At 44.2% G+C, this 14,414-nt stretch overlaps 1 pseudogene across 1 annotated transcript; it reads left to right on the top strand.

The window, feature by feature from the left end:
• The first annotated feature begins 10,704 nt into the window (after window positions 1-10,704).
• Window positions 10,705-12,640, top strand: LOC309819918 (large ribosomal subunit protein uL22-like; annotated as a pseudogene). Its single transcript has 2 exons — window positions 10,705-10,721; window positions 12,154-12,640. The product of its transcript is annotated as a large ribosomal subunit protein uL22-like (transcript).
• Window positions 12,641-14,414: the final 1,774 nt, after the last annotated feature.

The following is a 14,414-nucleotide window of genomic DNA, read 5'->3' on the forward strand; positions in this document are numbered from 1 at the left end:
GGCTATTCTTCGTTGTGGTGCGCATGGTCCTCATTGAAGTGGCTTCTCTTGTTGCGGAGCACGGGCTCTAGGCACGTGGGCTCAGTAGTTGTGGCTCGCGGGCTCTAGAGCACAGACAGTAGTTGTGGCGCACAGGCTTAGTTGCTCCGCGGCATGTGGGATCTTCCCGGACCATGGCTCGCACCCATGTCCCCTGCATTGGCAGGCAGATTCTTAACCACTATACCACCAGGGAAGTCCTATTAACCTGTTTTATAGATGAAGACGGTGAAGCACAGAAAGGTAAGAAACTTGCCCAAGGACACAAAGCTGGTAAGTAGTGGAGCTTGGGATTTGGACCCCCAGAATCTGCCTTCTGAGCAGAAGAAAACATAGGAGAAAATCTAGGTGATGTTTGCTTTGGCAGTAAGTTTTTAGATACAATACCAAAAATAAGATCCATGAAAGAAATAATTGATGTTAGACTTTATTAAAACTTAAAACTTCTACTCTGTGAAAGCAACGGTTAAGAGAATGAAAAGACAAGCCACAGACTAGGAAAAAAAACTTCGTAAAACATATATCTGATAAAGGACTTGTGCCCAAAATATACAAAGAATCTTAAAATTCAACAAGACAACAAAATCCAAGTGAAAAAATGCGCAAAAGATCTGAACAGACACTTCAACAACGAAAATATACAGATGGCAAATAAGCATATGAAAAGATGCGCAACATGATTTGTCACTAGGGAATTGCAAATTAAAACAACGACACACCACTACATACCTGCTAGAATGGCTAAAATCTGAAAAATGACAATACCAAATGCTGGTGAGGATATAGAGCAAAGGGAAGCATTCTCACCATTAGTGAGAATGCAAAATGATACATCCACTTTGGAAGATGGTATGGTAGTTTCATACAAGGCTGAACATAATCATGACATATGATTCAGCAATCTCACTCCTAGGTATTTACCCAATCGATTTGAAAATTTGTCCTCACAAAAACTTGCATGTGAATGTTTATAGCAGATTTATTCATAATCACTAAGTACAAGAAGTGACCAAGATTACCTTCAATAGGTGAATGGATAAACAAACTAGTGGTACATTTATACAATGGAACATTATTCAGCACTAAGAAGAAATGAGCTACCAAGTCATAAAAAGACATGGAAGAACCTTAAATACATGTTGCTGAGTGAAAGATGCCAGTCTAAAAAAGCTATATAGGGAATTCCCTGGTGGTCCAGTGGTTAGGATTCTGCTCTCACTGCCAAGGGCCCGGGTTCGATCCCTGGTCAGGGAACTTAAATCCCATAAGATGTGTGACATGGCCAAGAAAATTTAAAACAAACTTTAAAAACTGTATAGTATATGATTGCAATTATAGGACATTCTGGAAAAGGCAAAACTATAGAGATAGTAAAACTATAGAGACAGTGGTTGCCAAAGGTTTGGGGAGAGGGAAGGAATGTTGAATAGATAAAGCACAAGAGATATTTAGGGTGGTGAAACTATTCTGTGTGTAATGGTGCACACAGGGTAGTTGATGTGCATGACATTATGCATTTGTTAAAACTCACCGAACTTTTAGCATAAAGAATCAGCCTTGGGAATTCGCTGGCTGTCCAGTGGTTAGGACTCTGCACTTCCACTGCAGAGGGCATAGGTTTGACCCCTAGTGGGGGAACTAAGATCCCACAAGCCACACGGCGCAGCCAAAAAAAAAAAAAAAAAAAGTGAGTCAATGTATGCAAATTTTAAAAAGTCATTTAGTAGGTAAGGGGATCCCAGGAAGGAATGCAGACTATGACAAGAAAATCTAACTACATTACAATGTACAAAACTACCTCACTGAAGGGGATGGGGGATTAGGTGCTGACCTAAGTAACACTAGAAACAAGTGGAATCTGTAAGACTAAAGTCAAAAGGAAGTGCACATATGCACTATCCTCTAGTTGTTTCCCATGGGGATATGGGGTGTGGTATAACAATTCTGTATATTAGGATTGAGCAATTAAGTGAATGGATGGTGGGAGCCAGGTTTCTTACTGTTGGAGTGGGAATTTATGAATAAGCAAAGGGCAGAAGGCTAGAATGAAGAATGTGATGATGGATTAGAGTTGGATAAACCAGTATGAGTTTACATTAAGCTTAATTATACAGAGAAATATTTACATATGTGTGTATACACACGTATCACACACACATATATTTCCTTGTTCTGTCAGCTGAGAGGACCTAGCAGCAATGACACTCCAGGGCAATGAGCACAACTAGTGCCCAGATCTTGGTTTCAAATACCATCCTCCAATGAAAGGAACCACGGCTCCTTAGACAAATGGTTGAGTCAAGGACTGGGGTGGAAAATATACAAGATGAGTCTGGAGCATCTTTTAGTTCCAGAAAGTAAGGAAATGTTTTTTAAAAGTTGATGGGGGGCGCTTCCCTAGTGGCACAGTTGTTGAGAGTCCGCCTACCGATGCAGGGGACATGGGTTCGTGCCCCGGTCTGGGAGGATCCTGCATGCCGCGGAGCGGCTGGGCCCGTGAGCCATGGGCGCTGAGCCTGCACATCCGGAGCCTGTGCTCCGCAACGGGAGAGGCCACAACAGTGAGAGGCCCGCGTACCGCAAAAAAGAAAAAAAAAAAAGTTGATGGGGGTATTGTCAAAGGAACACAGGAGCCAAATTAAAGAGCTCTCAATGGCCAAAACTGGAACAATTTGAGAAAAAAAAAAGAAAAAAGAAAGTAATATTGGGTTATAACCCAATGCATAAAATAAAAATACATGCATCCATACTGATAAATATCAGTAAATAAGTGGAGGAGAAGAGACAAATGTCTTATGCAGAATTATTCCAGATAATTTATGTCGATACTCTGCCCTCAAGGAAGGGGAGCATAACTCCCCACTCCTTACCTGTCAACTGCGTATAGTGACTTCCTTCCAAAGAGGACAGTGTGGAAAGGGGGTGAGGTGGGGAGAGTAACTGTACAATGGGAAAACGTGACAAACACTACCCCAGCCAGGTGATCAAGGACAACATCAACAGTGATAAATCATCTTGATAGTATGTATGCTTGACATGTTGTGATGAAAATGATACTTTATGCCTGTGGTCTTCTTCCCCCAAAGCCATAACTCCAGTCTAATCATATGAAAAACAGCAGCCAAATTCCTATAGAGGGCATCTTACAAAACATCTGACCAGTGCTTCTCAAAACTGTTGAGGTCATCACATACAAGGGAAGTCAGAGAAACTGTCACAGCCAAGGGGAGCCTTAGAGACATTGCAATAAATATAATACGGTATCTTCAATGAGATCTGGGAGCAGAAAAAGGACATTAGCTAAAAACAAAGGAAATCTGAATAAAATATAGTTTTAGTTAAAAATACTGTGTTAGCATTGGTTCATTATTTGTAGTAAATGTACCTTACTAATTGAAGTTGTTGATAATAGGTGCAGGTAGATGGGCACTCTGATTAATATCTTTGCAATTTTTCTCTAAATCTAAAAATGTTCTTAAAAACAGTCAATTTTTAAAAAAATATTTATTTATTTATTTGGCTGCACCGAGTCTTAGTTACAGCACATGGGATCTTCGTTGCTGCATGAAATACCTTCTTTGCAGCATGCGGGATCTTTAGTTGCAGCATGCAGGATCTTTTTTAGTTGCAGCATGCGGGCTCTTAGTTGCGGTATGCGGGATCTAGTTCCCTGACCAGGAATCAAACCCAGTCCCCCTGCATTGAAAGTGTGGAGTCTTAACCACTGGACCACCAGGGAAGTCCCAAAAGTAGTCTATTTTTTTAAAAGGGGGAAACAAAACTGTATGGTGGGAACCAAGAGGAGGCAGCTTTTGAAAAGTCTAAGTAGCCCTGTTTCATGGAGGTTGGGGTAGGGGTGGTCTCAAAGGCACACGCTTTCCTCCCACTGGTTTCCTCTATGTGTCTGCCCAGCCCCCAGCCCCAGCCCAGGTTTTACTGTGGCTCTAGAGTTCAAGCAGAGAGACTTTAGCGCAGGGGGTGTTTGGCAGTGTCTGAAGACCTCTTTTGTCATCACAACTGAGGTTACAACTGGAATCTAGTTGGTAAGAGGCCAGCAATGTTGTCATAGGAAACTCCCCACAACAAATAATTATCCAACCTTAAGTTCAATAATGCCACTGTTGAAAACCCTGGGTTGAGGAAAGGGCTTCTGAGGATGCTGGGATGCAGGCAAGGCAGTGGAGAGATGAGTGTGAGGAGGCCTTAGCAGGTGCCTGGGGATGCTGGTCTCCCTCAGTGCAGGAACTTCTGAATCAGAGAGGTCCTCCCTGGGTTGAGGGTGGAAGGGAAGGTGGCTAAGTCAAGAACTATCTAATTGGATTACTCATGTGGGTGAATGTTTAGTTCCAGAATTTCAGGACCAAGCACAGGAGGCTTCTAGAAAGAAGCTGCAGAAGGACAGCCCAAAAGCTTCAGACAAGATACAAAGCAAGGAGTACTGGGGGCCAGCAGGAATGGCTGCCCTGCGGACACTGACAGGTTATCCAAGGGCTCCCCAGCTACGGGACAGGCCTACTCCACTTTGGGAAGAAATCTTGTTACTGGGTCTGGAGCAGGGCCAGTACCAGTCCTCCCAGAGGTTAAGGAATCTTTAGCAAGAGCAGACAGGCAAGTTTGAGATGGCAGAATCCCCCAGAACCCACAAACCATACAGAGATGAGATGGTGGGTCTATTCTTGAGTATTGGTTGGGGCTGTTACTTTCACTAGAGAGCCAGCTGCCAGTTGGAGGGACTCCCTGATGCCATGTCACAGGTCCCATCACCTCATGCCGTGGCTGTGTGAGAGTAGTTCTTCTACACACCCAGAGGTAAATTGGAGGCTTAGCTCTGGACTGAACTGGTTCTTCTGGACCTTCCCATGCTCTTCTGGGTACATTTCTCCATCCAGCCTACAGTTCAAGTGTGGAGTTTGATGGCAGAAGAGGAAAAGGAACCCTATGAGATACTGTGGTCAGCCTTGACAGTGAGTAAATCAGGTGTAATAACCAGGTGTAATGTCTGGGTTAATCCAGAGACACAGAACCAATAGGAGATATATATATGTGGAATTGACTCATGTAATTATGGAAACAGGCAAGTCCCAAGATCTGAAGGGTGAGTCAGCAAGTTGGAGACACAGGAGAGTCAATTCTTTTGTTTCATTCTGAGTTTGAAGGCCTGAGAACCAGCAAAGCCAATGTTGGAGTTCCAGTCCAAAGGCTGGCAGACTCAAGACCCAGGAAGAACCAATGTTTCAGTTCGAGTCTGCAGGCAGGAAAAAGCAGGTGTCCCAATTCAAAAACAACCAAGCGGGAGGAATTCTCTCTTACTAGGGGGAGAATTTTTGTTAGATTCAGGCCTTCAACTGATTGGATGTGGCCCACCCATATTAGGGAGGGCAATCTGCTTGATTCAGTCTACCAATACAACTGTTAATCTCATCTAAAAACACTCTCACAGACACACCCAGAATAATGTTTGACCAGAATGTCTAGGGTCCCTGTGGCCTAGGTCAGGTTGACACATAAAATTAACCATCATTTTGGGATTCCTGAGCTACCAGCTCTGCCAGGGAGCTGGTAGATCCAGTAGGGCAAGGATCCTTCACTTACTCACCTCCTTGGATCTCACCCTTCTGATCAGCAATCTCCTCCATGAGGAGACCTGAAAGGAAATACAAGATTTCTCTGCATTTCTGGCTGTGGCAGCTATTAAACTGTACTTTGCTCAAACTCCTACTACCAGAACCCTTAACTGGCTGAGGGCTCCACCTGCCACACTTAAAATCCATCACATGGTTTACTGAGAGCCCACCTCCCACAGGTTGCTCTAGTCATCCACTCAGAAAGGACTCCTTTGCTGGCACCCAAACATCTTTCTCCCTCTCACTCAGAGTCAGACTCTCATGGAAATCTGACAACTCTCCCTACCTCTTCTGGCTCCCTCCCTATTTCAGGCATTTCCCCCAGTAAAATAATTGCATGGTTAATCACATGGTTAATCATGTCTTGGCATCCACTTCTCCAAGGAGCTAGACTAACACACTGACCTCCTCCTTCAAAGAGACAGCATCATCTAGAGAGCACACATTTCAGAGTCAGACAGACCTGGACTGCAACCTGAATTTCCCCCACTTACTTGCTGTATCATCTTCTTCAAGTCACAATGTCTCTGAACTTCAGTTTGGCCAGTTGTTGGATGATTAGATAACATATTAAAAGATAAGTAACATGAAATCCAAATTTCTTTCAGGAATTTAGTATCTTAGTATCTGTTTGGGCTGCTTTAACAAAAGCATCATAAACTAGGTAGCTTAACCAACAAACATTTATTTCTCACAGTTCTAGAAGCTGGAAGATCAAGATCAAGGTGCCAGCAGATTTGGTGTCTGGTGAGGGCCCTCTTCCTGTTTCATAGATGGCTATCTTCTTGCTGTGTCCTCACATGTCAGAAGGGGCAAGGGAGCTCTCTGGGGCCTCTTTTATAAGGTCACTAATCCCATTATTCAGGGTTCCACCCTCATGACTTATTCACCTCCCAAAAGCCCTCATCTCCTAATACCATCACATTGGGGGTTAGGATTTCAATATATGAATTTGCGGGGAGAGGGGCACAAACATTCAGTCTATAGCATTTAGTTATGAGTATTGTACTACTGTCAACTTCTTAGTTTTGATAAATGCACCATGGTTATGTAAGATGTTAACCTTTGGGGAAGGTGGGTGAGGGGTATACAGGAACTTTCTACAATATCTTTATAATTTTCCTGTAAATCTAAAATATTTCCAAAGGAAAAAAAATTAAAGATAAGTTACAAATGAACAATGTAGTAGTTCCTCAATAAGTGATAGACTCCTCCCCTGCCCTTCAGGCTGACAGAATTGAGAACTGCCTCTGCTATTGTATCTGTATGAGCCATGCCCCCTCACCCACAAATAAGGTTTAGTTGTGGACTCCCCAGGCTGTGATACTGGATTAGAAAGTATTGTTTTATTTAATAGAAAGGTATTTTGTTGTCTGAAAGTGCAGCACTGAGTATTTCCTCACCTAGGAAGGGAGGAAGAAGTTTGTCCTTGATGACCATCCCCAGTGTGCCCCACTTCATAGGGGCCTCCCTGACTACCCATTCCAGAGTTCACACATGTGCACACACATACACATCACCCTGTTTTACTGCCCTCACAGCTATTACCATTAACTGAAATCATATTTATTGTCTCTCCCCCTCCTCCCCCCATCCCTCTAGAACATTGGATACCCCAGGCTCAGAGCTGGGGTATCAATGCTATAGCCTCAGTGCCTAGGACGGTGCCTGCTGCCTTGTAGGCTCTCAGTTTTTATGGAATTTAAGGTCTCTGGTGCAGGTTCCAGCCCCCAGCTTCAGCCACTGTTGTTCAGGCCTCCTCTGCCCTAAAGGCTGATGTCCTGCTCTTCTGTCCTGCCCTGAAGACTGGCACCACCCCTTCCCCACGCCTGGGCTCCATCTTTGTTCACTGGCCCTTTCCACCCTCTTTACCTGTCTGCCAGCAGCTGCCACGCTCCCTGCCAGCCTTAATTCTGCTTAATTTAAGCTCATTTGTACCAATTTCCTTTTTAAGAACAACCATCACAGCCCCCTGAAGAGCAGCACCTGTTCTGGGCAGCCCATTTCCCTTTTCCTAATTAGCCCAGAGCCTCATAGAGAAGGTTCTCCTGAAATGACGGTTCCCTCCCCTCTGGGAGATCGCTGGAGCAGAGCCCAGTTCACAGGCCCAACAGCAGGTATTTCCTGGGAAGCCTCTCTGCCAGGACAGGAGGAAGCCTAGAGAGACTCAGAGATGCTCAATTCCTACCAGGTTTGCAGTCGGTGGAACATTCTGTGAAACTTCTGAATGTAAGGAGACGGGAAGTCCAAAGTGCTTTGGGGGCTGACCTGCCTCCTGAGGTGACTTTTCCTCCCTCACAGTTATGACCCACCCTATATACTCACTGCAGGGGCTTTAGACCTCAGACAGTCCTGGGGGCTACAACACAGGAGGAGGGTCAGTTCTACTCTCGGGAAATTGGAGTGAGAAGGAGGTTCGGAAACAGCGTCCCTGTCCCAGGGAATATTTTTGTTTCACCCTGACAGCTGGCAAAACCACAAGGCCTCACTGACATAAATTTTTGCCCAACCAGAACTACCCTTTCTGTGTAGTGTTCTAGAACCTCACCTCAGCATGGGATGAGGCAGGAGATGGGTGGGCCCCAAGCTAGACATCTACAACTGGCCTCCTGTTCACACTTCTTGGGGTGAGAAGATGGGCTCCAGGCCGGACATTCATTACCAGCCCCCTGTTTACATTTACTGAGGCAAGAGACAAATGGGCTCCGGACTACATATTTATGACCGGACTTCTATATTTTGGGATCTGCACTTCGATATAAGAAACAACAGTAATAGGGTAGATAACTGGACATGGGACACTTTTATGGCAGGAACAGAGAGGGGCTAAACCCTTGTTTGAGGAAAGGATCAAGAGGTCACATATTTCCCATCCTTGGGGAAAGGGAGACACTGCACATGCGCAGAAAGCCTCCTTGAGGGTCAAAAAGAGGGGGCACCACCCCAGAATATGTGATGCTGCCCCGCAGGCCTCTGGGCTGGAATCCATCTTGGAAAAAAGTTGTGCATGCATGTTGGGGAGGGCCCTAGGGCAGGTCAGGTGTGGAAAAGGAAACGAGATAATTGGCCAAAGGTAAACAAAGACCGGGAAGAACTGCCCTATGTAAATGACTTCACCGCCTCTTTACTGCGCTCCCCCTCACTAGTGAGGATGCCCACACCCTTTCTCTGCAGGTGCTTCCATCTTCATTAGAAGGAAGGTGCTTCCTTCTGCCTTCTGCAAGGCAGAAGGTATCTCTGCCTTGCTTCCATCTTCATTAAACAAACTGTTTCTCTGTGTGCTCTCCCACTTGTTGTGCTATGTCTCTAATAATAAAGTTTGTACCTGTTTTTACAGTTTTTGCCTCTGTGAGAAATGTATTTTTCAATGGGGGCAAGAGCCAGGGGGTCTGGTGGCTAGGATTCCTGGTTTTCATCCAGGCTACCCAGGTTCAATTCCTGGGCAGGGAATTAAGATCTCGCTTCACGCCACTTCTCACTGCTGCCTCTCCAAGATCAGGGAGACCAGACTGTCCTAGCACATTGTCACATCCCCCTCTCACTTTCTGCTGCAGAAGACTCATTAGCATATAATTAATTCATCTTGCATTTCATGGAAATGAAGCCAAGGTGGGAAGTGGGGAGGCAGAAACAAAAGGGCCCAGGAGAGGGCCCTTTTTCTCCACCCAGAAGAGGAGAAATTGCTGGGGCTAGGTCGGCCAGGGTGACAGGACTGGAACTTTGGCCTCAGCCACATGAGGTGTGAGTCCCATCTCCACCATTAATAATTCACTGTGACCACTGGCAAGTCACTGAACTCTCTGAGTCTTGGTTTGCACATCTCTAAGGTAGAACTTTTAATACCTGCCTGCCTTACACAGCTGCTGAGAATAAACAAGATAATGTCAGTATCTGGTACAGTATATGGTATTGATATCTGATACGTAAGGAGTACCCAATAAATGGTAGCTTTTATTACCACTGGAAGGCTTCAAAACAATGAATGAGGCCACCTTTATCTTATTTCAGAGAGCATCACATTACCTCATCATGTCAACAATTCTAACCTAAAAGTCCACTGGAGCTTGCTGAGGATTTGGAGGGCCTCACAGATATACCTTGCAGAGAGATACAGGCCATTTCCACAACTACACATGAGGGACTTGGCCTCAGACCTTGAACTCACTGACTTTTAAAACTAATTGCTATTAGCTAGATTGTGTTCCCTATAACATTTGTAGTGGTCTAGATTCAAAAGCAAAACAAAAACAAACCACCCACAACTAAAAAAGAAATGGGTATTTTCTGGGCTCTGCAAGTGTGACACAGAGAATGGGGCCTGTGTTCCAACCATACAGATTCCAGGGTCTGTCTCCTCCTAGGTAGTCTACATGGGGATGGCTTTCTGGTGCAAAGGAAAGTTGATGGCAAGATTTGAACAAAAGCAGAATGTAGGGCTTAGAATTAAATAATGCATTAAGAAAATAAGCTCTGTCTGAGAACTAATTCAACTATGACCTGGGCTTTACCAGTTCACCAGCCAGTGTTTCTCAACCTTGGCTGTGCATCTGAATGTACTGGAGAACTCTAAAAAATAGTGATTTCATGCACTCTTCCCCAGCCAGGTAAATTAGTCGGGGGTAAACTCTGAGCATCTTTATGTTGTAGAAGTTGAGAACTACCGCTCCTGGAGGGTCAGTGTGCCCACCTGCTTCCCAGCTCCTCTTGTCAGAGCCTGAGCTCTGAAGGCCTAGTCAGTGGCCCTGTTGGTTCTTCTGGGAAGTATGAAAACTTAGAGTCAAAATCACACAAAGTGGAGAAATCACATGAGACTAATGTCCAAAAGAGATCATCACAGGGGAGCTGGAGGCCTAGCGGGACAAATTCTAGATTCCCGAACTACAGCAGTGGTTCTCACCCTGGCCACCCACTAGCATCACCTATGGAGCACTAAAAATGATAGTGCCTGGTTCCACCTCCAGAGGTTCTGACTGAGTTGGTTTGGCATAGTGCCAGGGCCGCCAATTTTTAAAAGCTTCCCAGGTAATTCCAATGAGCAGCCATGGTTGAGAACCCCAGGTCCAGAATGTCCTTGGCCTCTATTTCTTTCTCCCTGGAATAAATTTACAAAGGACTGCAGAAGGTTGGACAGGGAAAGAACAAGCTTCCTCCTCTATGGAAATAGTACACATTTCAGAAGACAGGAAGTTAGTTGTGGTCGTAAGAGCCAGTCTTTACCAGGAATGTGAGTGACCAAGTTCAGTTAAAGTCACAGCTCCAGACAAAAAGCCTAAACAGCGAGGGCAAGACTGGTAGCAATTGTGGAGGGCCCTACCATTCGCTTAGTGGCTTTCATGCCCTGCCGTACGTCCCAGAGGGTGTCCTGGAGAAGGGAATCTCAGGGAGGAAGCGAATAGGTCAGAGCGGCACTGGGCAGCATGCTCTGTTGGACTGCCTTCTTGCCTTGGTCTCAGAAAAACTCCAATCCTGGGCTTCCCTCTCCCTTGGACACTTTAGGGTCCTTGTGGGGGATGGGATCACTCCCCTCACCAAGTCTGGGGGTTCCATGGGAGTTGGCAGGGCAAGGGAAGGAGGGAAGGTTGGGTTGGACTTTGAAAGCCAAGTTGTCTGGCAGAAGTCGTCGGGGTGTTGGTTTAAACCTTGGAATATCACTTGGCTGGGGTGTTGGAAATCCAAGGAGCTCTTCTTCTCTGGTGTTCCAGTATCTCTTTCAGAATCCTCTATGACCAATGATGCTGATTGGTTACAGAAAAGGAAAAAAATTCAAGGAGTGGGCTAGAACAATGAGAAGAAATTTCTTCTATGAGAAGAAATTTGCATCACAGTGTTTGGTTTGTGTTTACTTCCTATGGAAGCTTCTATTGAGGTTATCAACAATTCTGGGGGAAATGATTATGGACAGAATGATCATTACAATGATCACTACACTTCTTTTTTTTTTAAGTAACAAATTGCTTCTATTGCTGAGAAAATCTCAAACATTCTGAATTGAATTCTTAAAATGTATGCCAGTGTGCTCTCAGAGAAATATAGTGTGAGCCACTTATGTAATTAAAAAAAAAAATTTAGTAGTCACATTGAAAAATATATAAAGGCACAGTTGAAGTTCATTTTAATAATATGTTTTACATAACTCAATATACCCAAAATACAGCATTTCAATATACAATCAATATATACATTTCATTAATGCAGTATTGGAAATAACACACGTGCCCAGCACATGCACCACAATACAACAGTACCTAACAGGATGTAATGTTAAGGTGAAATGTAGTCCGACCAAAACTGTACATTCCTTCAGTTTTTATATTAAAATTAAAAATTCACTGCAGTGATGCGTTTCTTAGGACACCTTTGGATCTTCTGTGAAAATAAATCGATTCTGAGCAGCCACATTTTGGTCAGTGATCAACAGTATACAATGAACACTCTGCATTAGGATTTGTGGAATTGGGTAAAACTACCAGAGAACTGCTTGAGAACCTAGCATACAAATCAAGAACACTCATGAAACTGCCCAGGCCATTAAGGGTATGCATCTCCAAAAAGCCACCAAGTATCTGAAGGATGTCACTTTACAGAAGCAATGTGTGCCATTCCGCCGTTACAATGGTAGAGTTGGTAAGTGGTCCCAGGCCAAACAGTGGTGCTGGACACAGGGTTGGTGGCACAAAAAAAGTGCTGAATTTTTACTGGACAATGCTCAAAAATGCAGAGAGTAATGCTGAACTTAAGGGCTTAGATGAAGATCCTCTGGTCACTGAGCACATCCAGGTGAACAAAGCCCCCAGGATGTGCCACAGGACTTAGAGAGCTCACAGTCAGATCAACCCATACATGAGCTCTCCCTGCCACGCTGAGATGATCCTCACTGAAAAAGAACAGATTGTTCCTAAAGCAGAGAGGAGGTTGCACAGAAGAAAAAGATATCCCAGAAGAAACTGCAGAAACAAAAACTTACAGCACAGGAATAAATTCCACAAAAAATAAATGCAAATAAAAATTAAAAAAAAAATTCGGTCCTTCAGTCATACTAGCCACATTTCAAGTACTCAATAGCCACCTGCAGCTAGTGGCTACCATATTAGATAGTACAGGTCTACACTAAGACCCATAATCCATTTTCTTGTTCGCAAGTTTAATGCTGTCGTCATCACTGTCATCATCACCACCACCACAAGGGCTTACAGAGCATGTAAGTGCCAGGCATTGTGCCAGGTTCCTTTGTGAGGGATGACATTCTCTGGGATTAGACTCACTGGACTTGCACACTGGCTCTTCCATGTACTGTCTGTGTTACCTGGAGCAAGCAACCTCAACTTCTTCGCCTGTAAGATGGGGACAGTAATGGCAGCGCCTTCTGAGGGCTGTTGTGAGGAAGATAAGGCCATGCTGGGCCGGGAGTCAGCTCCTGATAAATGATAAGGAGCTCTGACTCATTTTCTTGCTTGAGGGGTCCTACCACGGCCGAGATAATGTTTAGGCCCTATCTCAATGCAGGGACGCATCTCTTCCTCATGAGGGTCTTATCTCTCCTTGGAAGCGTATGTCCCAAAGCACCAGAAGCAGCCACCACAACTGACTTCTCAAAGTCAGTGGCCTGAGTGTAGGTGGACAAAGGACACAAACCACAATTTGACAGGTGGTTGTCTGTGTCCTTCCCAGCTCTTATTTGATCTCAACTTTTCTGTCCTAAATTCATTAGTCTGGGGCTGAAATCTAAAAGTGCCTAGTGTGGGAAAGTGGCTTTCATTCAGATTTTAGTCCTCTGAGATGTTTTTTTGAAAGGTGACACTGTGGTACAGCAGAAAGGAAGTGAGGAGGCCTGGATAGGCAGGTTACTTTGGCCCTCTGAGCCTCAGTTTCCTCATTTGTGAATTGAGGTTAATGACATGTACCTGGCAGTGTTGCTTTGAGGTTAAATGTGAAAGTGTATTTGAGAAAGCCTCTAACACACTCTGTCGTCCATGTTCAATAATCAATAACTGATGATGAATCTATGTATTAGATAATTTATGTTGGGATGCTTTTATTTTTAAATATATATTTGTTTATTTATTTATTTAGCTGCATCAGGTCTTAGTTGTGGCACGTGGGATCTTTGTTGCAGCATGGGGGATCTTTCATTGTGGCACGTGGGCTCCAGAACGCGAGGGCTCATAGTTGCAGCACGCAGGCTCTCTAGTTGTGGCGCATGGGTTCTAGAGTGCGAGGGCTTAGTTGTCCTGTGGCATGTGGGATCTTAGTTCCCTGCCCAGGGATCGAACCCATGTCCCCTGCATTGGAAGGTGGATTCTTAACCACTGGACCACCAGGGAAGTCCCGGGATGCTTTCTTTTAAAATTGAACTATAGTTGACTTACAATATTATATTAATTTCAGGTGTACAACATAGTAATTTGATATTTTTGTAGATTATACACCATACAATGTTATTATAAAATATTGACTATATTCCTTGTGCTGTACAACACAGCCCTGTAACTTATTTTAAATTATTTTATAATTGGCAGTTTGTACCTCTTAATCCTCTTCACTTATTTTGCCCCTCCCCCCTTCCCCTCTGGTAACCACTAGTTTGTTCTCTGTATCTGTGAGACTGTTTCTATTTTGTTGTATTTGTTTGTTTTGTTTTTTAGATTCCACAAATAAGCAAAAACATACAGTATTTGTCTTTCTCTGTCTGACTTATTTCACTTAGTATAATACACTCCAGGCCCATCCATGTTGCTGCGAATGGCAAGATTT

The sequence above is a fragment of the Grampus griseus genome (genome assembly GCF_964374135.1).
Source record: "Grampus griseus genome assembly, chromosome: 3".
Taxonomy (NCBI): Eukaryota; Metazoa; Chordata; class Mammalia; order Artiodactyla; family Delphinidae; genus Grampus; species Grampus griseus.